This window comes from Equus asinus, chromosome 7 (genome assembly GCF_041296235.1).
Source record: "Equus asinus isolate D_3611 breed Donkey chromosome 7, EquAss-T2T_v2, whole genome shotgun sequence".
Classification (NCBI taxonomy): domain Eukaryota; kingdom Metazoa; phylum Chordata; class Mammalia; order Perissodactyla; family Equidae; genus Equus; species Equus asinus.
The window spans coordinates 26,633,987-26,647,500 of record NC_091796.1 but is presented as its reverse complement, the minus strand read 5'-3'; the positions used below and the strand labels follow the sequence as shown (position 1 = coordinate 26,647,500).

Below are 13,514 nucleotides of genomic sequence, written 5' to 3'. Positions count from 1 at the left end.
AGAGGTTGGTGGCTCGGAACACAGACGTGGGTGGGCGAGGGGCTGTTTGCATTCCAGTTATATTTTTGAGTTAGACCCAATAGGACCTGCTGACATGATATGAGAGAAGGAGGAAGGGATGTGGGCTCCTGGTTTACCAGGCTGCTGGCACCATTTTCTGGGATGATAAAGGCTGGAAGAGAAACAGAGTGGGGACGAAAACCAGGAGTCCGTTTTTTGTGTTTGGTGACCTGTTGGTCATCCCCCGGGAGCTGTGCCGCGGTAGAAGTGTCTGAAAATCAAGAAGAGGTCAGCCCTGGGGACACGGCATTGAGTGTTGTGTGAAGCGTCAGTGAGTATCTGGTGCTCAAGGCTGGGGACTGGATGGGGTCACCCAGGGAGAGGGTGTAGATAGAAGAGAGGATTGGAGCCAGCCGGAGGCAGATGAGGAGCGGCCGGCCGGGAGGGAGGAGGCAAGCCAGGAGGTCAGAGAAGGCTCCAGGAGAGCTCGAGAATCACCACAGCACTCCTTCAACAGAGCGGGAGCCGGGCCAGCCCCACTTCTCCTGTGCCTCCTGTCCCGCCCTCAGCAGCTGGCCCCAGGACGGAGGGAGGAGCAGCCTCTGGGGAATCAATAGGACCAGGACAGAGAAGTGGCCTGGGTTTGGGAACAAGGAGGTCAGGAGCCTGTGGTGTCAGTGGAGTGAGCACGGCAGCCACCTTGGGCCACACTGAGGAGTCGGTGGACACGAGGACATGGGTGTGGACAAGTCTTTGGAGAAGTGTTTCTGTGAGAGGCAGCGGGGAAGGGGGACCTGTGGGGTCAGGGGACATTTTTGTGTTTTTGAAAGAAAGAAGGTAATAGAGCGATTTCAGAGACGGGAGGGGGTCTTTGTAAATGTTTTCGAAGCACCCATTTATAGGAAAACGGCGAACTTGTTCGAGACCACGTGAATGCTCATGAAACAGAGCATACAGGCCTCTCTTGGGCGCTTTGTGAACCCATGATTCTCTGCCACCCCACGTAGCAAACATATTCTTAACAAGTGCGACTTGTTTCTTGGATTCAGACAATGGCCTCTCCCAACTTTATTTCACGTTCAAATGTCTTAAGCTCAGAAGCAGCACCAAGAAGGGCCATAGTTCTGCCATTTGCATCCTTTTGGGATGATGCGGAGGCTGAGAACTGGCCCGGATGGCCTCTTGGGGTCCTTCCATCCCTGCCTGAGTTGCCCTGGGCCCCTGACATCCCAGCTTGAGGCAGGGAGCAGCACTGTTTCAGGGCAGTGACCTGGATTGCCCTGACACGTTCCCTCTGTGTGATCTGGGCCCCTCCTGGTGCCGCCGTCACCTGCTCCCCGGAGCAGGAAGAGGGCTACAGCCGAGCGCTGGCCTGGCTGCGGGGACACTTCTAACACCGCCCGAGGTGGTGCGAACTTTCTGGTGTGAGATCCGGAAGGTGACAGGCGGTCTGCAGAGACCAGAAACAGGGAGCCTGTCCTAATGCACGCTTGCTTGATGCCTTAATCTTTCCCGGACAGTGTCACACACACAGCCCCTCGCCATGCTCATGGTAAACCCGAGGAGTAAATAAATCATCAGTGGCTTTCACCATTTTGTAAAAGGGGAAACCGGAGCCCCATGTTCCAAGCTATATGCTTGAAGCCACATAGTGAGACGATTCAAAAGCATCGGCCCTCGGGCCAGGCTGCTGCCTCCGTTCAAATCCTGCCTCTGCTGTGTTTTACCTGTGCCATCTGGGGGAGAGTTCACCTGCTCTGAGCCTCGGTTCCTCATCTGTAAAGGGGGGGGCATGCTGCTTACTCCGCAAGGATTTAGGGAGAAGGACGTGGCCTGGAGAGAGAGCTGAGCACACTAGGGCAACGAGGTCGGAATGTGGAAGAAAATGCCCCTGGGACCGGTTCTAGGGCAGGGCAGCTCTCAGACGAGACGGCTGGGCGTCCTCCAGTCTGACTTAGGGCCTGGGCACGCGCCCAACCTTAGAGGGAGCTTGGGGGCTGAGTTCCTGCCCAGGGACACACAGTTGGTCCATGCCGGAGCTGGCCTGGAGCTCCTGAACTCCTGATCCCAGTCTGTTTCCAATAGAGAACTCGGCTTCCCCAAAACAGAGCCTTAAGAAAGATGCGGACATAAAGCGGTGCCCTTTGGACAGACTACCTTTCCCAGCTCCCTGGACAGTCTTAATTCTTAGAGCCAGTTGCTCCCTCCCCTACCTCACCCCACACACTCACACCGAGGCCTGACCGACATCCCCAAAGCAGATGGAGCCTTCTCCAGGAAGTTTCTGGAAGCCGAAGACAGTGCTGCTGCCTCCCTGCATGCTGGAAAGGTTTAGGCTTTTCCCCTGGGGCCATGCAGATGGATGACCCCAGATCTCCAGGGCCTACTCCTCCCTGGGGTCCTCCCAATTCCCAGAACCACCCCCCAGGCCTGCATTTTCAGCTGCCCTCTCTAGACACGTCCCAGTCATGCCTCAAGCCCGTCCAACAAGATGTGGCCGGAGCTGCACCCCGGAGCCCTCCTGCTCAGCCCAGGTCTTCACCGGGGCCCAGACCCACCCTTCCTGCCTCCCTGCAGCCAGGCAGCAGCCCCGGAACTCACCTTATGGCCTTGGCTCCCAGTCATGGGCCACCCACCCCATCCTCTGCTTCTCCACCGCTCTCCCATGGCTTCCCCACCGCTCTCCCATGGCTTCCCCACTCCTCTTTCCTCTATGCCCCTGAGTCAGATACAAACCCACAGGCCATCTTGGTGTGAACAGTCTCATTAGAACAAACCTAAGGGTAAAATACACAATCCTTACAGCCTGGCCCCAGTCTTGGGTCCTCATGCTCAAGGAGGCCACCTTCACTGGACCCAGGGCTCACTCAGCCCCTGGGCGGGTCCCTTCAGGCTGGAGGACCCCCAGCTTGCTGAAAGCCACCCTGCCCTGGGCATCCCCTGTCCCCTGGACATTTCTGCCACACTCTGACCTAGTTGAATTAAGTGTTCTCTCGGTTAGCCAGGCTTGATACTTCGGACTCCATCCTTGGATTCTGCCTCTTCCTGGCGCTAACGCCTCCTCCCAAGCCCAGCTGAAGTCACCTCCTCCAGGAAGCTCCCCTACCCCTGCCCCTGCCCCCAGCCCAGCACACTGGCAGCTCCCTCCTGAGCGAGGCAGGGCACTCCATCCTTACAGCTCCATCCTTTTCACGTCACCTGACAGTGGTATTTAATAATGATAATAGCACATCGCACCACATGCAAGGCATTGTCCAAAGCACATCGTGCATTCTTTTCTCTTTTAACTCAGACAACACCCTGAAGATTTTCATCCCCATTTTCCAGAGAACAGAGGGGTCAGGCAGCTTTGCTCAGGGCCACACAGCCTGTGGGCAACAGACTCAATATTGGAATCCAGGTCTGACCGCTGGAGTCGCTGCTCCTAACCATCCTGCTTCACTGCCCTGAAGGCAGAGCCACGGCTATTCTTGTTCCATTCTCTGTTCGTAACTCACTGCCAGCTGCACAGCAGAAACCAAGTAGATCTTTGTGGAACTGATTCTGCTTTTGCCATAAATAACATGTACCACTCAGAGATCCTTCTTCGAGCGATGGAGTAGAATAATATTTAGTGAGCCCTTTTATTGTTTAAGAACACATGGGGGCCGGCCCAGTGGCACAGCAGTTAAGTTCACATGTTCCACTTCTCAGTGGCCCAGGGTTTGCCGGTTCAGCTCCCAGGTAGGGACGTGGCACCACTTGGCAAAAGCTATGCTGTGGTAGGCGTCCCACATATAAAGTAGAGGAAGATGGGCATGGATGTTAGCTCAGGGCCAGTCTTCCTCAGCAAAAAGAGTAGGATTGGCAGCAGATGTTAGCTCAGGGCTAATCTTCCTCAAAAAAAAAAACAGCGCAGGTGGTTTCTGCCAAGATGGTTTTCAAAGTGACTGAAGAGAGTTACTGATGACCCGAAGCTGTGTGAGTCTCCTTGCTCTCCTGTTTACACCTCTTATGTGCCTCATAAACTCTTTTTAATTCTTTACTATTTTTTAAATTTTATTGTGCTGAGAACACTTAACGTGAGATCTACCCTCATAACAGATTTTTAATTGTACATAAAGTATTGTCTCCAGGCACATTGTTGTACAGCACATCTCCAGAATTTACTCATCCAGCATAACTGAAATTTTGTACCCGGTGACTGGCAACTCCCCCCATCTCCCCCCCCTCTCTGACAACCATCATTCTATTCTTTGCTTCTATGAGTTTGACTATTTTAGATTCCTCATATAAGTGGAAATATGCTTATTTGTCCTTCTGTGACTGGCTTATTTCACTTAGCGTAATATCTTCCAGGCTCATCCATGTTGTAACATGTTGCAGAATTTTCTTTCTCTTTAAGGCTGAATAGTATTCCCTTGTATGTATATACCACATTTTTACATCTATTCATCTGTCAATGGACATTGAGTTATTTCCACATTTGGCTACTGTGAACAGCACTGAAATGAACATGGGAATGCTAATATCTCTTTGAGATCTTGACTTCAATTCTTTTGGATAAATACCCAGAACTGGGATTGCTGGATAATGTGGTAGTTCTATTTTTAATTTTGAGGAACCTCTCTACTGTTTTCCATACAGCTGTACCATTTTGCATTCCCACCAACAGTGCACGAGAGTTCTAATTTCTCCACATCCTCACCAACACTTTTTGTCTTCGGGGTGTTTTTTTTAATAATAGATATCCTAACAGGTGTGAGGTGGTTTTGATTTGCATTTCCCTGAGGATTAGTCACATTGAGCATCTTTTTATATACCTATTGGCCATTTGTGTGTCTTCTTTGGGAAAATGTCCACTCAAGTCCTTAGCCCTTTTTTTTTTTTAAGATTGGCACCTGAGCTAACAATTGTTACCAATCTTCTTTTTTTTTTTTCCTGCTTTTTCTTCCCAAATCCCTCCAGTACATAGTCGTATATTTTAGTTGTGGGTCCTTCTAGTTGTGGCATGTGGGACACCGCCTCAACATGGCCTGATGAGCAGTGCCATGTCCACATCCAGGATCCGAATCGGTGAAGCCCCAGGCCGCCAAATCGGAGTGCACGAACTTAACCACTCAACCACGGAGCCAACCTCCATTTTTTTTTTAAAGATTTTATTTTTCCTTTTTCTCCCCAAAGCCTCCCAGTACATAGTTGTATATTTTTTTTAATTGTGGGTCCTTCTAGTTATGGCTTTGATGAGCGGTACCATGTCCACGCCCAGGATCCGAACTGGCGAAACCCTGGGCCACAGAAGAGGAGCGCACGAACTTAGCCACTAGGCCACGGGGCCAGCCCCCTTAGTCCATTTTTTAAACCCAGTTATTAGTTTTCTTGCTCTTGAGTTGTAGGAGTTCCTTATATATTTTGAAAATTAATTCCTTATCAGATTATGGTTTGCAAATATTTTCTTCCATTCTCTGGGTTGCCTTTTCACTCTACTGATTGTTTCCTTTGCTGCAGAGAAGCTTTTTGTTTGATATAGTCCTACTTGTCTATTTTTGCTTTTGTGCTTTTGGTGTTATATCCATGAAATCACTGCCAAGACCAATTTCATGAAGCTTTTCCCTTATTTTTTTTTTAGGAGTTAGTTTCAGGTCTTATGTTTTAGTAATTTTTTCTTTTTCTTTTTCTTTTTTTTTGCTGAGGAAGATTAGCCCTGAGCTAACATCTATGCCAATCTTCTTCCACTTTTTTATATGTGGGACACCACCTCAGCATGGCTGATGAGTGGTGTAGGTCCATAACCAGGATCCAAACCCATGAACCTGGGTCACCAATAGGGATCGTGCTGAACTTAACCAGTACACGCCATGGGGACAGCCCCATGTTTTAGTCTTTAATCCATTTTGAGTTGACTTTTGTATATGGTGTAAGATAAGGGTCCAGTTTCATTCTTTTGCATGTGGATATCCAGTTTTCCCAACACCATTTGTTGAAGAGACTATCCTTTCCCCATTATGTTTTCTTGGCACCTTTGTTGAAGATTAGTTGACCATATATGCATGGATTTATTTCTGGGCTCTCAATTCGGTCCCATCCATTTATATGTCTGTTTTAATTTCTGTAGCTTTGTAATATATTTTGAAATCAGGCTGTGTGATGCCTCCCGATTTGTTCTTTTTCAAATTGTTTCAAACTTGTTTTGGCTATTTGAAGCCTTTTGTGGTTCCATATGAATTTTAGGATTTTTTTTTCTATTTCTGCAAATAATGCCATTGGAATTTTGCTAGGGGTCTCATCGAATCTGTGGGTCACTTGGGGTAGTAGTGACATTTTAACAATGGTAAGTCTTCCAGTCCAAGATCAGGAACAAGACAAGGGCGCCCACTCTCACCACTCCTCCTCAATGTGGTGCTGGAAGTCCCAGCCAGAGCAATTAGGCAAGAAAAAGAAAAACAAGGCATCCAAAGAGGAAAGGAAGAAGTAAAATTGTCTCTGCAGATAGCTTGATCTTCTATAGAGTAAACCCTAAAGACTCCACACACACACCAAACTGTTAGAACTAATAAATGAATTCAGTAAAGTTGCAGGACGCAAAATCAACATGCAAAAATCAATTGCATTTCTATCCACTGATAGCAAACTATCTGAGAAGGAAATTAGGAAAACGACCCCATTGATGATAGCATCCGAAAGAATAAAACAGTTAGGAATAAACTTAACTAAGGAAAAGACTTGTACACTTTCATCAATATTTTGCAATGTTCAGAAATGAAAGAAGACACAAGCAAATGGAAAGACCTCCCTCGAGCTCTTTTTTAATAGCATTCTAAGGACCCCATCATCCTGCCAAAGTCCTCAGCCAAACTGTGACTGCGAGGGTTCCACACACAGGAGGAGTATAATTAGTGTCTGTGGCCTGAGCTGAGGGTGTCGTCATCCCCTACCTCAGCAGGAGCCGACCTGCCAGGCTTCAGGTCTGGCTCGCCCAGCACCATCCTCCTCCCCTCCCCCCCACCTTTTCCTGACCCTACAACACCCTCTGCCCCCTCCGCTCCTCTGTCACCTCCGTGACCCAGTGGTGATTTTGCTAGACTCCTCCAGGTTACCACTGAATGCTTCTCTCTGGGCCCCTGACTTCAAGAGCTCTGTCAAAAATTCCTCTGGTGGGGGATGCAGGAGTGGCTTTTAACCCCTTACACCTGTTTCCTCTGAGCAGACTTTCCCATGCACCCTGGGCATGTTTCTCTCCACTCCTTCTTATCCTTTCTCTCTCCAGTGCAATCCTCCCAGCCCATCTCTACCAGTGATTCCCATCTTTCTGCCCTCTTCCGAGTTGGGCAGCCATAGCCAGAGGTCAGGAGTAGAGGCAAGGAGGAAGGGAGGGGGGGTGCCACTGTCAGGAACCTCTCATCCCTCTGCACGCCAGCTCTGACCCTCAGCAACCTCTCCCTCTGATTGGCTCCCTTGCTCTCCTCGCCACCCCACCCCCACCCCCAGACCCCAGAAACCCCTTCCAAAGGGAGGAGGCAGGTGCCTCTGAGGGGTGTCTCCAAGGGGCGCCCCCCAGGGATGCAACTGGCTGGGCTCCTCGGGAGGAGAACACAGAGGGCAGCAGTAGGGCTTCTCAGGAAATGAAATCGCTTGGCCAACAATGAGAGAGCCACTTTTTTAACTTTTTGCGTGAGCGTGCATTCAATTGCTCACATTGTTTTGGCTCCGGGGGAATTCTGACCTCGGAAAAGGCTGAGATGAAGTGAGTGTGGGTGGAGATCCTCTGCTATTTCACAGGGCTAAGAGAGTCAAGCCGAGGTACCTTTCCAGTGGGACCATGCCTCCCTCCCCTAGAGCAGGAGACGGGGCTGGGTTCAGCTGCCCGGCTGGGGCCAGGGCAGGGCCCACGGTGGCCAGAAGATGCTGAGGTCGGCTGTGCCTGGGGTACCGATGGGCCCTAATGGGGAACAGAGTTTTGAAATCATCCTCCCTGTAGCCCAGGGCTCAACCCTGCACCTTGGGAAGCTTTTACAAAAGCGCAAATTCTCAGACCCCTCCTTCAACCAATTAAAGCAAACTTTCTGGGGATGGGGTTTGAAGGGCAAAAAACAAGATTTAAGCTCTCCATGTGACTCCACTGGGCCGCGGAGGTTAGGAGACACGAGCAGTTGCATCTCAGGTGCAGTCAGTGAGCGGCCACTGAGGAGCAGAGAGCGCTCAGGGAGGGCACAGCTGGAGGAGCCACAGGGACCTGAGTTTGAATCCCACCTCTGCCACTAACTAGCTGTGGGGCTTTAATCTACGTCATTAATCTTTCTGAACCTCAGTTTTCTATCTGTAACATGGGGCTAATGGGGATAAGGCTCACCGTGTGGGTTTGTTTCAAGGCTTAACGTAAGTGAGAAGTTCATGTAAAGCAAGCAGTGTGTGTCAGCCCCTCAAGGAGCTGGCATGTTGTGTATCTCTGTCGAAAGCAAACCGTATTCCAGCCACCGCTCAAGAGAAGCATCAGGTCACAGACAGGCCCAGAAAGTAAGGTCCGTTCTCCTGCCTGGGCACCAAGGCTCCCCAACCAAACACAGCCCCCTTTCCTGGAGAGCATTTCGTGAGTCCGTGATGGCCCCAGCCACGCTGTCCTACTGTGCTTCCGCAGAAGGCCTCTCGCATCCCTCCTGCCTTGAGCACTACGTCCTCCTCCTCTGCCCACCTTCAAGGCCAGGCTCACTTCCCACGGCATCCCGCCCTGAGCCACTCCTCCCAGAACATCCTATAGAACGAGCATCCGCACAGGGCTGCCATGCCTGCTCTCTGCACACGTCCTCTGCCAGGTGGTTGTATTAATGCCTTGTGACCTCTTCTTAGTGGCTTTGAAATCATTTCAACCTTTCCTTGGTACCTGGAGGGTAGGCTGGGTCTCACCTCTCGCGTCACCCTGAATGCATTTTACTTGGGACTCTACGTTCATTCATCAGCAGTGACTCGGTTTAAGACGATGCTGCTCTCTTACTGAACTGCAGAGTTTCCTAGTTGCACCAGAAGGAGGGAGTATAAATGGTGACCCTCCCCCAAAAGGCGTACCATCCACTTATCTACCGCATCCACAGGAATTCAGCGGCCATGAACATTTACGATGGGTTGTGCAAATACAGAGGTGCGGCTGTTTAGGAGTGTGGGCAGCTACTGGGGGCAAAGGGAAGGGGGAGCTAGAGCTTAAGGGGAAGCAGGCTTCAGACAGGTATTGGTGGAAAAGGAGAAAGGCCTCCAGGAAGAAAAGTTTGAGTGGAGGTGTGGAGGCCAGAATGTGCATGGCCATCTGTGTCCGCGTGGTAGAGGGCCCAATGGGTGAATTATGGGCGCATACCGGCTGCCAGCACAGGCATTCTGGCAGACACGGGATGATACTGAGAACCTCTGAAAGTTCTTAAACCAGAGAGCAACACCATGGAAAGCGTAATGGAGAGTTTGTTTATTCACTCAACAAACACTGAGAAAAATGCTACTTCTTTATTGAGCTGAAAAGTCCCCTAGACACGTTTCCTGATAGAAATGTGCTGAGATTACAAAGTCAAATAAATCTGGGTGCTCCCTGGCCTGAGGGACCTGAAGGTAGCTCAGTACATGATGGAAAGAGCATCGCTCAAAATAAGGTGAGAGTGGGAAGCGGGAATGTGGAAGCCCAGACGGTAGATGAAACAGGGAGATCTGCCTGGTAAGGGCATCTTAGCAGAGAACATTCCTCGACTCCTGCCGCCTTTAAATTTGTTCTTACTGTAACAGTCAATCAAAAAGACTAAGTGGGAAGTGAAGGGCTGTAACGAAGCTTGAAAATTCAGGAGAACCTTTCTCCATGAACAGTTTATTCCAGCCCTAATCTTAGGCACAGACTCCGCCTGGAATGATCCTCTGAGAATGTCGCCTTCCCACGGACAGGTACACAGCCCCTGGGCACTGGTTCGGCCGAGCGTTCCTCCAGGTCCAGCAGCTGCTGCTAGGAATACCCCAGCTTAAGCAACCATTCCTGTAGCCTCCGCCAAATAACTCCGCACGGTTTTGTCCCCTCCAGAGCTGTTGTCCCCCTCTTCCCCTTGGCAGCCAAGTCACTCTGGGGTGTGATGCCCCTGACCTGTTCAGACAGGTCCCCCCAAACACCCACACACGAACACATTGATGCACCCCCATCTGAAGCTTCGGGATCTTGGACCTCCTCAAGAAAAAACTGGAGTCTCCCTTCCACGCGGACTCCCAGACCCTCCCCCAACCCCCACCCTTTAACTGTGCTGCTTCCTTAGCCAGACTCTGCAAACTGAAATGTGAAATTTGAAGCCAGTGTTCCCCTTAGCAACCATGGTAACACAGGATCTGATAGAGAGCCTGGAGTTATAAAAATACCAGCTTCCACCAGACACTGGTTTCCAAAGGGAGACCAGTCTCCACGCCAGAACCGTTTTTAAACAGTCTTAAAACTCGAGAGATTTCCAAGCCCATCTCAGCATGGCTTCAGGAAGACATCTCTTCAATTCCCTTTTGGAAGGCGGTGGTGGTTGCAAGCTTTGGGTGCTTTCTCTAAAATTTAGAGATTCAGAGAGGACGTGGCTCTCTGCGAATTAGGTAGCCATATAAAGGATATATAGGCGGGAACAGTTTTTCTTAAACATCAAATATGCGGCATTTTTAAAAAGTTAGACTGAAGTGCGGCCAGTCTTTTCAGTTTCCTCCCAGGGAGTCTTCAGCGCCATCAATCCTAATTATAGAGGGGATATGATTTGATCTATCTCCCTTTCATTGAAAACAGTTTTCATTAACATACCCATTTTCTAGCAGGAATTCTACGTTTAAGGCCTCGGGTGGGGAGGTGAGAGGTACAGTTGTCTAAACTTTTCTGCTCAGGACCAAAAACAAAAGTCCTGCATCCCTTTCCCCCGGCATCTCTTCCCCTCCCCCACTCACGCCCCCTCGGCCGGCCCGGAGACGGAGCTCTAACTCTCCCTCCTTATCCCAGCGCCGCCTGCAGGGGGCGCCTGGCTTGGCGGGGCGGGGTGGGGGGCTCTTCCAGGAGGCAGGGGGCCTCCCCCGCCCCAGCCTCCAGACCCGCCTCCGCAGCTGGGGCAGACTCTCCCTCCCCGCCTCCCCGCTCCGCGCTCTCCTCCTCCTTCCTCGTATCTCCTGGGGCCATGCCTTGTAATTTTGAAAAATATTCCAACTCAGTAATTAATGTCTGAACTTCGAGAGGCCCCTGCGTTCTGCGGAGTCGCGCTGAAGGCGGGCGGGGACTGGGAGGAGCTGAAGGCTTTGGCGGGGAGGGGCCCGGATGCGATTTTTTTCTACGCTGGCGATGGACGGTAGAGCATAAATTGTTTCTTGCTGGTGTTGTGTGTACAAGATACAGACACACATATATACATACACACACGCACGTGCATCCGTCTAGATTTTTAAGTGCTTTGGGTTTCAAAACAAAAAAGTAGGATGCCCTCCCCCACCTCCCCTTCTCCTCCGCCCAGTGGCGGTTTCCCAGTAGGCTGATGTCAGAGTCTGCTCAGCCAATTTGGGAGCACGACGGGAGACAGGCCGGGGCACTTTCCGTGTGTGTAGGTCCGGGTGGAGGGATTGGCTGGGAGAGAGAGGGAGTGACCTATATATTTAGAAGATAAGAACCCAGGCTCTGTGGGGGTGAAAAATGGCCACCAGTAACTTCAGATAACCCAGAAGTCAAAAAAACAAAGTTTGCCTGTTTCCCACCCACAGGGAGGATGTAAGTGGTCCCATTGAAGCCTGGCCTGGACCCCTCAGCGCCTCCCACCAAACGCCTCCCCGTGATTTGCCCATCCTCCCATCGCAGCCTTCATGCCCCCCTCGGGTACCTTCCGCTCAACAATTTGGGTGCCAAGCTCTGGGCCGGCGGCTGGGGCCTGGGCCTGGGCCTGAGCATGCTGTGCGTGGTCCCTGTCCCACAGAGCCACTGTCTGCTTGGAAGAAGAAGTGGAAAAAACCAAGCGCCCTGTGCTGGGAGCTGGTGCATTTTACACGCAGCTCTCTCCAGGACCCACAATGATTTTCTTCTTTAACCTGCTCCACCTCTTGGGACCATTTAAATTCAGCAGTTGATGCCACTCCACTCGACGCTGTCCTAAGGTTTCGGCAGCACTTGTCGGCCCAGGCCAGACAAGATCAGGAACCACCTTTCCTCATCATGTCTCCCCACCTCCAGACCTAGCTAGAACCCAGTTCCTTACTGATGGCTCCGTTATCAACTGCAGCCAGCAACCATCAGTAGGTAGCAGTTGGCCTGGGCCAGCCCCTATGAGAAGAAACTGCTGGGATCAGCCTTTCTTGTAGCTGGAAGAGAAGGGTCGGGGGGAAGAAGGCGGACTCAGGAGCCAGACAGACTCCAACAGCTCACCCTGTCTAGCTCTCAGTTCCTTGTCGGGATGAGGGTTAAACCACATTTGTAGATTTGCTAATTACAAGTTGACTTCCTCCCTTCCCTGTAGCAGGACACACAAAACAAAGACATGAAAAACAAAAGATATGGAGGCCGGCCAGGTGGCGCAGGGGTTAAGTTTTCGTGCCCCACTTTGGTGGCCCAAGGTTCGCAGGTTCAGATCCCGGGCGTGGATCTACACACCGTTCATCAAGCCATGCTGTGGCAGCATCCCACATACAAAATAGAGGAAGATTGGCACAGATGTTAGCTCAGGGATGATCTTTCTCAAGCAAAAAGAGGAGGATTAGCAACAGATGTTAGCTCAAGGCCAATCTTGCTCACCAAAATAAATAAATAAATAAAAATAGATAAGTAAAACAAAAGATGTGGAATAAAGGGAGCAGTGAGCAGCATATTTATATCAGATAAAATGAAGTGCGTCTTCGTGAGAACGAATATGAAGGAACACAGTAAAAGAAGTCTCAGGGCCTTTACCGTTGTCATTCCTCCTGGAAGATCGCCCCCTTCAGTTGTCCTTACAGGATGTCACTTCCTCACAGGGCCCTCCCTAACCATACCCCTGCAGCCTGCTTTCTTTTTCTGCATAGCCCTCGCTCGTTTCTGGCTTTCACAGAGAATTTTCTTCGTTGATCTGCTTGTTTTCCGTCTCCTTCACTAGAGTGGAAACTCTCTGAAGGCAGGGCATGTGTCTCTTCTCTTCGTGGCCTTTGCCCCTGTGCTCGGAACAGTAGTACCAGGCATAATGGGTGCTCAGTAATCCCTGTTGAATACATTAATGAACTAGAACATCTCCACTGAGCAGAGCAGGAGATGGTAGTCGCCCTTCTAGAGTTAATCTGGGAAGACTTCTCGGAGGAGATAAATCCAGAATCCTTAAAGAGGCAGGTGAGCGAGCAGGTGGGGCTCACTGGTAGTGGCCCCTGGAGATGAGCTCGGAATGGGAGAGGAAAGAGAAGCACTCCCCCCAAATCAAACTGAAAGGAAGCAGTTTGTGTTCCCAGAATGAGTGAACCCACGTAGAAGCTGCTGTCAGCCAGTGGAGCCGCCTGTGTTCTGTCCCCACATTTCATTCTCGCCGAGTGATCTTTTCTCAACTTCAGTCTGCAAA

The 13,514-nt window shown here is 50.7% G+C and overlaps 1 protein-coding gene across 6 annotated transcripts in view; it reads left to right on the top strand.

The window, feature by feature from the left end:
- Positions 1 to 13,514, top strand: part of CTIF (cap binding complex dependent translation initiation factor) — a 291,174-nt gene that overhangs the window by 248,414 nt on the left and 29,246 nt on the right. The gene's annotated exons all lie outside the window — the stretch shown is intronic.